The following is a 15,267-nucleotide window of genomic DNA, read 5'->3' as shown; positions in this document are numbered from 1 at the left end:
AATTTTCCACAGTTTATTGTGGTCCACATAGTCAAAGGCTTTGGCATGATCAATAAACCAGAAATAGATGTTTTTCTGGAACTCTCTTGCTTTTCCGATGATCCAGCGGATGTTGGCAATTTGATCTCTGGTTCCTCTGCCTTTTCTAAAACCAGCTTGAACATCTGGAAGTTCGCGGTTCACGTATTGCTGAAGCCTGGCTTGGAGATTTTTGAGCATTACTTTACTAGCGTGTGAGATGAGTGCAATTGTGTGGTAGTTTGAGCATTCTTTGGCATTGCCTTTCTTTGGGATTGGAATGAAAACTGACCTTTTTCCATCCTGTGGCCACTGCGGAGTTTTCCTAATTTGCTGGCATATTGAGTACTGTACTTTCACAGCATCATCTTTCAGGATTTGAAATAGCTCAACTGGAATTCCATCACCTCCACTAGTAGTGATGCTTCCTAAGGCCCACTTGACTTCACATTCCAGGATATCTTCATGGGAAATAGATGGGGAAACAGTGGAAACAGTGTCAGACTTTATTTTTGGGGGCTCCAAAATCACTGCAGATGGTGATTGCAGCCATGAAATTAAAAGACGCTTACTCTTTGGAAGAAAAGTTATGATCAACCTAGATAGCATATTCAAAAGCAGAGACATTACTTTGCTGACTAAGGTCCGTCTAGTCAAGCCTATGGTTTTTCCTGTGGTCATGTATGGATGTGAGAGTTGGACTGTGAAGAAAGCTGAGCATCGAAGAATTGATGCTTTTGAACTGTGGTGTTGGAGAAGACTCCTGAGAGTCCCTTGGACTGCAAGGAGATCTATCCAGTCCATTCTGAAGGAGATTAGCCCTGGGTGTTCTTTGGAAGGAATGATGCTAAAGCTGAAACTCCAGTACTTTGGCCACCTCATGTGAAGAGTTGACTCATTGGAAAAGACTCTGATGCTGGGAGGAATTGGGGGCAGGAGGAGAAGGGGACGACAGAGGGTGAGATGGCTGGATGGCATCACTTACTCAATGGATGTGAGTCTGAGTGAACTCTGGGAGTTGGTGATGGACAGGGAGGCCTGGCGTACTGCGATTCATGGGGTCGCAAAGAGTCAGACATGACTGAGCGGCTGAATTGAACTGAACTGATGACAGGAGTCAGCCTAGATTTATGAAACACACAGGTTTCATTTTGGGTATAATAAGTACAATGTTCAGAATAGAATGTTGATGAGATGGACATTGATAAAACTTCCAAGAGACAAACAGATAGCCAATAAAGTCTTTAAAAAATAGATTTCCTACTTTGAAAGATTGAAAATTTATATAATAATTGGACCAAATTTTAGGTAATAATAAAAACAAGTTGGGAAAAATTATTTCAAACCATGTGGTTTTAACTCCAATTTAATAAGCTCAATAAAGTACCCCCCAAAAAATTCAAGGAAGTATGCTCAGTTTCTCTCTGTTATTACCTTGGTCTGGCAATACTAGATAATACATTTAGATGATTTAAAATAATGTAAAAGTGAATTATATTTTATGTAGATGAAATGATTATATAGCTAGAAATCTCAAGATGATCTGGAAAATTCTTACAAACAACAGTAGAATTCAGTAAAGTGACTGGTTGAAAATGTTATGTACAAAAGTCATCACTTCTCTATACACATTCAACAACTATTTTGAAAGTATAGTGGACACAAAGATCTATTTTATATTTTCAGCAAAAGGATTAAATAGGAACAATATTACAAAAAGTGTGTAAGAGTTGTTGAAGTAAATTTGAAGTTGCAAAATAAGATGATGAAATCTATATACATGGTCATAAAGAGAAAGACAGTATTTTAAGATGCAAAGTTATTCTAAATTGATTAATAAATGTAATAAAATCCCAGGGGAAAAATCATGAAGATTGAGGGTAAATAGACTTGCAAACTCTCAAGTTCACATGGGGGCAGATACTGTAGGGCTCATGAGAAAATTAGAAAAAGAGAGCTAGTTAGAAAGGTGTGGCCTTGCCAGATAATCTCTATATATAACCTAGTGATTAAAGGCACTAGATATGAATTTTTAAAGATCAGTGGAATATATATATAGTGGGAATATATTTTTAATCATTTTTTAAAATTGTGATCAGAAAAGATGCTTGAAATGATTTCAGTTTTTTAAAATTTACCAAGGCTAGATTTATGGCCCAGGATGTGATCTATCCTGGAGAACGTTCTGTGTGCACTTGAGAAAAATGTGAAATCCATTGTTTTGGGATGAAATGCCCTATAAATATCAATTAGGTCTAACTGGTTCATTGTATCATTTAAAGCTTATGTTTTCTTGCTAATTTTCTGTTTGGTTGATCTATCCATAGGTGTGAGTGGGGTATTAAAGTCTCCCCTATTATTGTGTTACTGTTAATTTCCCCTTTCATACTTGTTACCATTTGCCTTACGTACTGAGGTGCTTCTATGTTGGATTCTAATATATAATTGCTCTATCTTCTTCTTGGATTGATCCCTTGATCATTATGTAGTGTGCTTGTCTCTTATCATAGTCTTTATTTCAAAGTCTATTTTATCTGATATGGGTATTGCTACTTCTGCTTTCTTTTGGTCTCTATTTACATGAAATATACTTTTCCAGCCCTTCACTTTCAGTCTGTATGTATCCCTGGGTTTGAGGTGGGTCTCTTGTAGACAGCATATATAGGGGTCTTGTTTTTGTATCCATTCAGCCAATCTTTGTCTTTTGGTTGGAGCATTTAACCCATTTACATTTAAGGTAATTATTGATAAGTATGATCCCATTGTTGTTTTGGGTTCATTTTTATAAACCTTTTCTGTGTTTCCTGTCTAGAGAAGATCCTTTAGCATTTGTTGAAGAGCTGGTTTGATGGTGCTGAATTCTCTCAACTTTTGCCTGTCTGTAAAGCTTTTGATTTCTCCTTCATATCTGAATTCTGAATGAGATCCTCGCTGGGTAGAATAATCTTGGTTGTAGGTTTTTCTCTTTCATCACTTTAAGTATGTCCTGCCATTCCCTTCTTGCCTGAAGAGTTTCTATTGAAAGATCAACCGTCAGCCTTGTGTTATTTGTTGCTTTTCCCTTGCTGCTTTTAATATTTGCTCTTTGTGTTTGATCTTTGTTAGTTTGATTAATATGTGTCTTGGGATGTTTCACCTTGGGTTTATCCTGTTTGGGACTCTCTGTGTTTCTTGGACTTGGGTGGCTATTGCCCTCCCCGTTTTAGGGAAGTTTTCAACTGTTATCTCAAGTATTTTCTCATGCCCTTTCTTTTTGTCTTCTTCCAGGACGCCCATGATTTGAATGTTGGGTCATTTAACATTGTCCCAGTGGTCTCTGAGGTTGTCCTCATTTCTTTTCTTTTTTCTTTTTTTCCTCTATGCTTCATTTATTTCCACCATTCTATCTTCCACCTCACTTACCCTCTCGTCTGCCTCAATTATTCTACTGTTGGGTCCCTCCAGAATGCGTCTGGTCTCAGTTCTTGCATTATTCATTGTTGATTGACTCTTCTTTATTTCTCCTAGGTCCTTGTTAAACCTTTCTTGCATCTTCTCAATCCTTGTTTCTAGTCTATTCTTCTGTAACTCCATTTTGTTTTCAAGATTTTGGACCATCTTTACTATCATTATTCTGAATTCTTTTTCAGGTAGACTCCCTGTCTCCTCCTCTTTTGTTTGGTTTGGTGGGTTTTTATCATGTTCCTTCACCTGCTGAATATTTCCATGCCTTTTCATTTTGTTTAGATTACTGTGTTTGGGATGCCCTTGCTGCAGGCTAGAAGTTTGTGGTTCCTCTTAACTGTGGAGTCTGCTCCCTGTGTGTGGGGTTGGACTGGTGGCTTGTCAAGGTTTCCTGGTTGGGGGAGCTCGCGTCTATGTTCTGGTGGGTGGAGCTGAATTTCCTCTCTCTGGAGTGCAATTAAGTGTTCAGTGATGAGTTTTGGGGTGTCTATGGGTTTGGCATGGCTTTGGGCAGCCCATCTTATAATGTTCAGGGTTGTGTTCCTGTTTGCTGGAGAATTAGTGTGGTGTATCTTGCGCTGGAACTTGTTGGCTCTCGAGTGAAGCTTGGTTTCAGCAAAGGTATGGAGACTTTTGGGTGAGCTCTTGTCTATTAATGTTCCTGGAATCAGGAGTTCTCTGATATTCTAAAGTTTTGGAGTTAAGCTTCCTGCCTCTGACTTTCAGTCCTTCTCTTACAGTAGCCTCAGGACTTCTCCATCCTTACCACACAGAAGATTAAAACCCCTAAATTAATGGTGAAGCAATTCTCTGCAGCCAGGAACACCCAGAGAGATTCACAGAGTTATGTAGAGAAGAGAGAGGGAGGAAGGAGATAGAGGTGACCTGGAGGAGGAAAGGGAGAGTCAAAAGGGGAGAGAGCAATCAAGCCAGTAATCAAATCCCTAAATGAAAATGGGTACTGAAGATTAGATTCATAAAGGTGATAGCAAATACCAAAAAGCAAAGATTAAAAACCTAGAATAGAGGTTAGACTCTCAAAAATACATTATAAAAATACAGAACAAAATCAATCATAAAAATTAAAAATATATATATATATGGAATTTGTTTTTAAAACATAGTTTGTTTTTTTTTGAAAGATAATAGAATGTCACCTACAATTCTTTTGTGACCCTATGGGCTATAACCTGCTAGGCTCCTCTGTCCATGGGATTTCCCAGGCAAGAATACTGGAATGGTTGTCATTTCCTCCTCCAGGGGATCTTCCTGACCCAGGGATCAAACCCACATCTCCTGCATCTCCTGCATTGGGAGGCAGATTCTTTACCACTAAACAACCTGGGAAGCCTATATGTGTGTGTGTGTGTGTGTGTGTGTGTGAGTGAGTGAAAGAGAGAAAGAAAGAGAGAGAGAAAGGGATAATCAGTAAGGAAAAACTGGATTGGTTAGGAGGTATTTCAGTTTAGTCAGGAAAAGCCGGATTGTTTAATAATATTGGACATTTGATCAATCACCTAGAAAGAAAAAATTGGATCTCTTGGAACAATTTCAAGGTTGATCAAAGTTTGAAACATAAATCTGTAAAAGAAAAGCCAGAAAATAAAATTAAAAAACATAAATTTCACCATATAAAAAATTTTAATGTGTGCACAAAACCTGAAATACTCTAAACAAAGGTAAAGTCAAGTGGGAATAATGTGTAACAAGGGCTTAACCACGATTCCAGTTAGGGGTCTTGAGCTGTCTTAGTTCAAGCATCCTCCCATCCATGCAGATGCTGTGAGGGGCTGCCTATGTTGTTGGCTTTCAGAATTCCACCCTGGGTTCTTGGGCACACAAGTGTTATGACAGGGAAATGTACACAGCTAGGGACCAAGCAAAGCCTTGGCGTCGGTGCTAGCATCATCACCCTTGCCTGATGCTGTGAGGTAGGTGCCCCTGGAAGCACAGGGCACCTGGTAGTGATGATATGAGGTAGTGAGTCTGCAGGCACTGACAGAGAATTCAGGCAACTTCTGAGTGCTGACACAGTATCCCTTAATGTGGTACCTCCTGGGCCCAACTTAACTCTTTCCTTCCTAGGCAGCAGGGCCTCTCCTTTCTTGGGAAACTTCTGGGAGTTAACTCTCAGCTCCCATAGCCCACATGCAGCTCATCTCATCTCCTCTCTACATTCTCCAATGTCTATAATCTTTTAAGATTTTCTGGAAAACCTCTTTCCCTCTTGCTCTGTCGATATAAGAGTATATTAGACAAAATATAATGGAGAAACAAGGTCCACATTCCTAAAAGGCACCCTTATTGGAAGTGTGGAATGTATTTGCTCTTCATCTTTCCATTGCAGGAAAAAGATGGGGGAAAGAACAATAATTTTTTATTTTTAATCTATAAATTGTTATTGTATATAAGGCAATCCAATATCCTGCCACAAATATTTACATACAGTTGATATAACAAAGGATATTTTCCTTAACCTGTAAATTAGAAAAAAAGATTTCCTAAACCTATTAAATATAGGAAAAGATATGCAACACATTCAAAATTAGGTAAATGCATATGAAAGGAATAAGCCATTTTTTCCTCTATATTAACAAAAACAAAACTTTTGATAATACTTGGCATTGATGAGGATGTAAAGGAAAAGATATTATCATACACATCTCTATTGTAAACTTGTAGGAACTATTTGTAAAATAATTTGGCCATATCTATCTAAATTTAGAATTTCAGCCACTAGACCATTCAGGTATGACCTAAATCAAATCCCTTATGACTATATACAGCGGAAGTGAGAAATAGATTTAAGGGACTAGATCTGATAGACAGAGTGCCTGATGAACTATGGATGGAGGTTCGTGACATTGTACAGGAGACAGGGATCAAGACTATCCCCAAGAAAAAGAAATGCAAAAAAGCAAAATGGCTGTCTGAGGAGGCCTTACAAATAGCTGTGGAAAGAAGAGAAGCGAAGAGCAAAGGAGAAAAGGAAAGATATACCCATTTGAATGCAGAGTTCCAAAGAATAGCAAGGAGAGATAAGAAAGCCTTCCTCAGCGATCAAAGCAAAGAAATAGAGGAAAACAATAAAATGGGAAAGACTAGAGATCTCTTCAAGAAAATTAGAGACACCAAGGGAACATTTCATGCAAAGATGGGCTCGATAAAGGACAGAAATCGTAGGGACCTAACAGAAGGAGAAGATATTAAGAAGAGGTGGCGAGAACACACAGAAGAACTGTACAAAAAAGAGCTTGATGACCCAGATAATCATGATGGTGTGATCACTCATCTAGAGCCAGACATCCTGGAATATGAAGTCAAGTGGGCCTTAGGAAGCATCACTACAAAAAGCTAGTGGAGGTGATGGAATTCCAGTGGAGCTATTTCAAATCCTGAAAGATGATGCTGTGAAAGTGTAGCACTCAAGATGCCAGCAAATTTGGAAAACTCAGCAGTGGCCACAGGACCGGAAAAGGTCAGTTTTCATTCCAATCCCAAAGAAAGGCATTGCCAAAGAATGCTCAAACTACCGCACAACTGCATTCATCTTACACGCTAGTTAAGTAATGCTCAAAATTCTCTAAGCCAGCCTTCAGCAATATGTGAACCACGAACTTCCAGATGTTCAAGCTGGTTTTAGAAAAGGCAGAGGAACCAGAGATCAAATTGCCAACATCTGCTGGATCATCGGAAAAGCAAGAGAGTTCCAGAAAAACATCTATTTCTGCTTTATTAACTATGCCAAGCCTTTGACTGTGTGGATCACAACAAACTGTGGAAAATTCTTCAAGAGATGGGAATACCAGACCACCTGACCTGCCTCTTGAGAAACCTGTATGCAGGTCAGGAAGCAACAGTTAGAACTGGACATGGAACAACAGACTGGTTCCAAATAGAAAAAGGAGTACTTCAAGGCTGTATATTGTCACCCTGCTTATTTAACTTATATGCAGAGTACATCATGAGAAACGCTGGGCTGGAGGAAGCACAAGCTGGGATCAAGAATGCTGGGAGAAATATCAATAACCTCAGATATGCAGATGACAGAAACCCTTATGGCAGAAAGTGAAGAAGAACTAAAGGGCCTCTTGATGAAAGTGAAAGAGGAGAGTGAAAAAGTTGGCTTAAAGCTCAACATTCAGAAAACAAAGATCATGGCATCCGGTCCCATCACTTCATGACAAATAGATGGGGAAACGATGGAAACAGTGAGAGACTTTATTTTTATGGGCTCCAAAATCACTGCAGATGGTGACTACAGCCATGAAATTAAAAGATGCTTGCTCCTTGGAAGAAAAGCTATGACCAACCTAGACAGCATATACAGATACATTGCTTTGCCAACAAAGGTCTGTCCTAGTCATAGCTATGGTTTTTCCAGTAGTCATGTATGGATGTGAGAGTTGGACTATAAAGAAAGCTGAGTGCCAAAGAATTGATGCTTTTGAACTGTGCTGTTGTAGAAGACTCTTGAGAGTCCCTTGGACTGCAAGGAGATCCAACCAGTCCATCCTAAAGGAGATCAGTCCTGGGTGTTCATTGGAAGGATTGATGTTGAAGCTGAAACTCCAATACTTTGGCCACCTGATGCGAAGAGCTGACTCATTTGAAAAGACCCTGATGCTGGGAAAGATTGAAGGCAGGAGGAGAAGAGGATGACAGAGGATGAGATGGCTGGATGGCATCACCAACTCAATGGACATGGGTTTGGGTGGACTCCAGGAGTTGGTGAAGGACAGGGAGGCCTGGTGTGCTGCGATTCATGGGGTGGCAAAGAGTCAGACATGACTGAGCAACAAACTGAACTGAACTGAGACCCTTTGATGAGCGATGTCATTTCTAAGAATGTAACCTACTATTATTTTCATATTTGTGCAAAAACACATAAGCCTGGAAGGGCTTCCCTTGTGCGTCAGCTGGTAAAAAGTCTGCCTGCAGTGTGGGAGATCTGGGTTCGATCCCTGGGTTGGGAAAATCCCCTGGAAAAGGGAAGGGCTACCTATTCCAGTATTCTGGCCTGGAGAATTCTATGGACTGTACAGTTCATGGAGTCACAAAGAGCTGGACACGACTGAGCGACTTTCACTTACTTAGTCACACAAGTCTGGAAATCACAGAAATATCCATCAATGAAATACTAGTTACATGATTTATGGACCATGTACAGGATAATGACCATGGAGTCATTCAAAAGAATACATGCTGTGATATCATATGATATTACTTATATGTAGTGTCTTAAAAAATGGTACAAATGAACTTATTTACAAAATAGAAATAGAAAACAAGTGTGGTTATCAAAGGGGAACTGGGGAAGAATAAATTTGGAGTTTGGGATTAATATACACACAATATTATATATAAAATAAACAAGAAGAATCTACTGGATAGCGCAGGGAACTACATTCAATATCTTGCACTTATCTTGTAATTATCTATAATGGAAAAGAATCTGAAAAAGAATATATATGTATATATATGCATATATACATGTGTATAATTGAATCACTTTGCTGTGTATCTGAAAGTAACACAACTCTGTAAATCAACTATACTTCGATTAAAAAAATATTCAAAAATTAAAAAGAAAAAGAATACATGAGCTCAACATGTATGGAAATGGAAGGATCCCCAAGATAAGTTCTAAGTGAAAATATGCTCCCATTACGTGTGTGTAGAATATTTCTGGGAGGACTCCTTCCCTCTTAGGAAAGGGAAACTTGTGATTGAAAGTTTAGTGTAGAAGAAGACTTCTTTTTTCTCTGATACCATTTTTAGTGTTCCAATATGTTAATATGGGTAGTTACTATTTTTCCAATGAAATAAAAAATTATTTTTTTATAATCTTAAAGTTTATATCAAGATTTCTGATTGCAAGAGGGAAAAACAGTTATTATGAGATTCCTGTCATGATACAGAATGAGAAACATTATATCATCAATGATGTACCAGCCAAGGGTGCCTGACTGGACTTTAATCAGGCCTTTAGATCTCACTTCCAATTTAGAGAAAATATAGATGATTAGGAACAAGGTAAATAATACCGCAAGGAAGCAATCAGGTGAATCATGTATTCTACAGGACAGCTGGCCTGGTCCATTCCACAGGTCAGTGTATTGGGAAAGCTGACATGTATAAAGGGCTTCTCTGGTGGCTCAGATGGTAAAGAATCTGCCTGCAGTGTAGGAGACCCAGGTTCTATCCCTGGGTTGGGATTATCCCCTGGAGAAGGGAATGGCAATCCACTCCGGTATTTTTGCCCGGAGAATCCCACGGACAGAGGAGCCTGGCCAGCTACAGTCCGTGGGGTCACAAAGAATTGGGCATGACTGAGCAACTGACACACACACGTGTACAAAACAAACCAATGCAACATAGTTCTGGATTGGATCCTAGATTTGACAAGCATACGATAAAAGGCCTATTAGGTACAAATTGGGTAAAATTTAATATGGACTGGGTATTAAGGAATCTGAATTAATTTTGTCCTTACTTTTCAAAGATGCATATGAAATTTTTGATACATTCTAAAATATTAAATTACTATTTATAATTCACTTTAATTATTTTAACATATAGAAATGAGGAAGAGCGACACAGACATAGAGAACAGACTTTGGACACAGCGGGAGAAGGAGATGGTGGGCTGAATTGAGAGAACAGCATTGACATATATACGCTACCGTGTGTAAGACAGAGAGCCAGTGGGAAGCTGCTGTACGGGCACAGGGAGCTCCGCCCAGTGCTCTGTGACAACCTAGAGGGGAGGGATGGGGTGCGGGGGCAGGGAAGGTTGAGGAGGGAGCAGACATATGTGTACTTGTGGCTGATTCACGACGTTTTATGGCAGAAGCCAACACAATATTTTAAAGCAATTATTCTCCAATCAAAAGCAACTTTTAAAATTAGAAAAAATGAGGCTTTTCTTCAAAAGCAAAATTCTTACAGGTTCAGACTTGGTACAGGGAAATTAAGAAAAGTTCATTGTAAAAAGTTAAAAATGATCAGTGGAACTAAGAACAACTGGTTTGAACCAGCTCTTTCCAGTTCCACAGCAGATGTTTACCTTACTGGGGAGTTACCAGGAACCGTAGATGGCCCTTGGATAAACCCTGCTGTGCTGTGTGTAGAATCAGCAATGCCGACCTGCAAATATCTGGCATGGAAACAATCACAGGGGATCGAAGAGATGTGCTGAAGCTAAGAGGCGAAGTTCAGCTGGAAAAACAATTCCTGCTTTGCAGTGAACACAGCCGGAATTTGATACCCTAGAGCAAAATCGCAAGCAAAGTTAAGCAACTCCTTTTGGCTGTACAGCCTGCTGCCTTGAAGACGAGCAGATATTCTGTCTAATCAATAATGAAAACCCTGAAAAGAGTTTCAGAAGGGTGCAATTTTGCCTGACATCAGAGTTTAATTAGAGTCTTGAGCTAAATAGATGGGGGCCTGCTGACTCGGGCATTGCTGGCATTCTGACAATCACATGTCATTCCATTCTGATATTTGGTCAGAAGAGAAAGGAGAGAAGAGGAGAGAGGGGGAAATAAAAGTTGTATTTTTCATGATATGGATTCATGTGAGCTGACCTTTTCAAAATACTGAAATTGGAGAAGCATCTTTCCATGTGATGGTGACTATTCACCTTGAAGATTCTGTGTTCCCATACCAGTTATATTCATTCATTCATTCACCAATCACTCACTCATCCATTTGTTAAACGTTTCCTAGTACTTGACTTCTGATAGTTACTGGCCCCTGCTTCTATGTGCTTCTGTAGTACCCTATATTTATCATGAATAAGTACAATGTAGTTTTAACACTCTGCTGATCATTTCTGTTTGCTTACCTATCCCCACTAGAGGGGGCAGAGAAGATGTCTTGTTAATTGATGTATTCCCAGTACCTGACATATTGTAGAACTGAAAAAAGATACGTGGAATGAATGAATGAGTGGGCGAGCGAATGTACAAACCATGCTAGGGTCAAGGGATGCAAAGATGAGTAAGTCACTGTCTTTATATTGCTTTGCTGAGTTCTCTTCCCTGGTAGCTCAGTCGGTAAAGAATCCGCCTGCGATGCAAGAGACCCTGGTTCAATTCCTGGGTCGGGAAGATCCACTGGAGAGGAGATAGGCTACCCACTCCAGTATTCCTGGGCTTCCCTGGTGGCTCAGCTGGTAAAGAATCGGCCTGCAATGAAGGAGACCTGGATTCAGTCCCTGGGTTGGGAAGATCCTCTAGAGAAGGGAAAGGCTACCCACTGCAGTATTCTGGCCTGGAGAATTTTATTGGAACTATACAGTCTAATACAGAATTATTAGAACTCTACAGTCCACGGGGTCACAAAGAGTTGGACATGACTGAGCAAATTTCATTTCACTTCGCCAAAAATATTTTGAGGAGCAAGTACTTGGTATATGACAGACCAGCATCAGATTGTGTTCCTTTGAAGAAGCTGGTGTTGGAGAGACTGGCACAAGAAAATAAGAGGCATTGGGGATTTAAACAGCACATTATACAAGTAGAATGGCTCAGGAAGCAACCCCAGGCAGGTTCTGGCTGGAGTAGCTAGCTAGAAGAAGTGTTAGGGTAGAGGGGGCAGTTTGCACTCAGGACCATTACCAATGGGAAAAAGCTGCACCTATAAAAATACACCGTTGCCATTTAAAATGTGGAAACCAGGACTTCCCTGGCAGTCCAGTGGTTAGGAATCCACCTGCCAATGAAGGGGACACTGGTTCAATCCCTAATCTGGGAGCATCCCACATGACAGGGAGCAACTAAGCCTGTGCGCCACAACTATGGAGGCTGTGCTCTGGAGCCCGCGAGTCTCGACTACGGAGCCCCTGCGCCACAACTACTGAAGCCGGCAAGCCTCTAGAGCCCGTGCTGCACAACAAGAGAAGCCACTGCAATGAGAAGCCTGCACACTGCTACTAGAGAACAGCTCCTACTCCCTGCAGCTAGAGAAAACCCACGCACAGAAATGAAGACCCAGAGCACCCAAAAGGCAATACATAAATATTTTTTAAAATGTGGAAACCATTTTGAAGTCTATAAAAAAGTAAAGCCAATGTAGCCATTTTAACTGTTTCTGGAGAAGATGAGTGTGGAACACACGATCACAAACTACTTTTGGTAACAGCAAAATGATAAATCTTTCTGTTTAGTAGATTAAGAAATATTGGTTCCCCATTCATGAAATGCGGGCTTCTTTCCATGCTCAAGAAGCCTTAAACATGGCTATGATGAACAGATATACCTATATTTTCTGACTTCAAGGGCAATAAATAATCCTTTTCACTCCCTTCTAAAAGTACATGTTTCTCTTACCTACTTATTCATTCATTCATTCATTCATTTTCTTCAATAAATATTTATTAAGGCTGCTATAAGTCAGACACTGTTCTAGAAATTCACAGTGTGATTAACTGGCCTGGCTGGCCTGGGACAAACCCAGTTTTAGCACTGAACGTCCTGCGTCCTGGGAAACCCCTCTCTCCTAGGCTAAAGTTGGTCATTCTAGAGCCTGGTCAGATTGAAATTTTAAATAGAGAGACCCCTTACTCAAAAGGTTATTTTCAAGAAAAAAACTTAGAGGAGATAAGGACGGCAACACATGGATATCTTGGAGAAGTCCAAAGAGGTCAAAGCCCAAGGTAGCCAGCTTGCCCCACATTTTCGAGGAACAGCCGAGGAACCGGGAGACACAATGAGAAAGTCACAGGAGCTGAGATCTGGAAGTTAGGAAAGTCTCATTATGTCAGGACTTGGCAGTCTTAACAAAGATTTTGGCTTTTACTCTGAATCGTATGAGAGGACACAGAAGAGTTTTGAACCAAGAGAGAATGGGATTACTTTGGTTGCTGCATTGAGAATAAACCACAAAGATGTCAGAGCAAGGAAAGAGAGGTATAAGATTTAAATCATCTTTTTGAAAGTTCTGATTCCTCTTAGCTGTACCCACGGAAACTGAAGGAAAGATTATCGCCCATCTGGGGGCTCAATTTTATCTTTAAGAAAAAGAGGTCGGGGGAGGAGTCCTTACTCTTTCCTGCTCTAATCGTGATGGATGATTCTCACTTTTATAATGAGGGAAGCAGTTTTAAACATGATAAACATTAACAATATTATCTAAATTGAAAGTCTCACAGTAGCACAAGCTTATTGCCATGGAGTGTTGTTAAGGATGTGCGGTCTGGGGACAGACCACCTGAGTCTGAATCTCAGTTCTGCTGCGTATCTGGCCTTGAACAAGTGGCTCAGCTTAGAGACATTCCTTGTTCTCCTCATCTGTAGGAATAAGAGCTGTACTTACTTATAGAGTTACTGGGACAATTCAATGAGTTAACATGTGTGCCTGGAGCAGTGTAAGTGCTCATTAATGTTATGCATTCTCATAATTATTAAGTCATCCAGCAACAGAGGCTCAGCTTTGAAACAGATGTGAGCCTTCAAAGATAGGGCTTGTGACTTACTAATCACCCATATCCTTTTTAGCTCTGAGCACAAGATTTGCTAAATGAATAAAAAACTGATACTAAAGCATCATATTTTTAAAATTTATTTTTAATTGGGAGATCATTGCTTTACAGTGTTGTATTGGTTTCTGCCATACATCATCATGAATCAGCCTTAGGTATACATGGGTATCCCCTCCCTCTTGAAGCTCCCTCCCACCTCCCACCCCATCCCACCCCTCTAGGCCATCACAGAGCACCCGACTGAGCTCCCTGCATCATACTGCAAATTCTCACTTGGTATCTATTTTTACACATGGTGTATATGTTTCAACGCTACTCTCCCAATTTGTCCCACCCTTTCCTCCCCCGCTGTATCCACGGGTCTGTTCTCCATGTCTGTGTCTCTAGTGCTGCCCTGCAAATGGTACCATTTTTCTAGACTCCATATATATGTAATATATCATATTTATTTTTCTCTTTTGACCCATACTTAACTCTGTATAACAGTTCATGTTCATCCACTTCACTAGAACTGACTCAGATTTGTTCCTTTCTATGGCTGAGTGATATTCCATTGTGTGTGTGTATATATACATATACCACAACTTCTTAATCCATTCATCTATTAATGGACATCTAGGTTGCTTCCATGTCCTGGCTGTTGTAAATAGTGCTGCAATGAACAGTGGGGTACATGGGTCTTCCAGAATTGTGATTTTGTAAGGCTATATGCCCAGTTTAAATTGCTGGGTCTTATGGTAGCTTTATTATTAATTTTTTAAGAAATCTCCATACTGTTCTCCATAGTGGCTGTATCAATTTACATTCCCACCAACAGTATAAGAGGGTTCCATTTTCTCCACATCCTCTCCAGCATTTATTGTTTGTAGACTTTTTTTGATGATGGCCACTCTGACAGGTGTGAGATGATACCTCATTGTATTTCTCTAATAATAAGTGATGTTGAGCATTTTCATGTGTTTACTAGCCATATGTGTGTCTTCTTTAGAAAAAAACAAGATTACAAGAGATAAGGGAGGACAGTACATAATGATCAAGGGATCAATCCAAAAAGACACAACAATTGTAAATATTTATTCAACCAACACTGGGGTACCTCAATACATAAGGCAAACACTAACAGACATAAAAAGGGAAATCAACAGTAACAAAATAATAGGAGGGGACTTTAACACCCCATTTACACCAATAGACAGATAATCAAAATAGAAAATTCATAAGGAAACACAAGCCTTAAATGACACATTAGATCAGATGAACCTAACTGATATCTTCACAACAGTCCATCCAAACACAGAAAAATAACACTTTCTTCTCAA

The sequence above is a fragment of the Capricornis sumatraensis genome, chromosome 2, assembly GCF_032405125.1.
Source record: "Capricornis sumatraensis isolate serow.1 chromosome 2, serow.2, whole genome shotgun sequence".
Taxonomy (NCBI): Eukaryota; Metazoa; Chordata; class Mammalia; order Artiodactyla; family Bovidae; genus Capricornis; species Capricornis sumatraensis.
Note: the sequence above shows the minus strand (reverse complement) of the source record.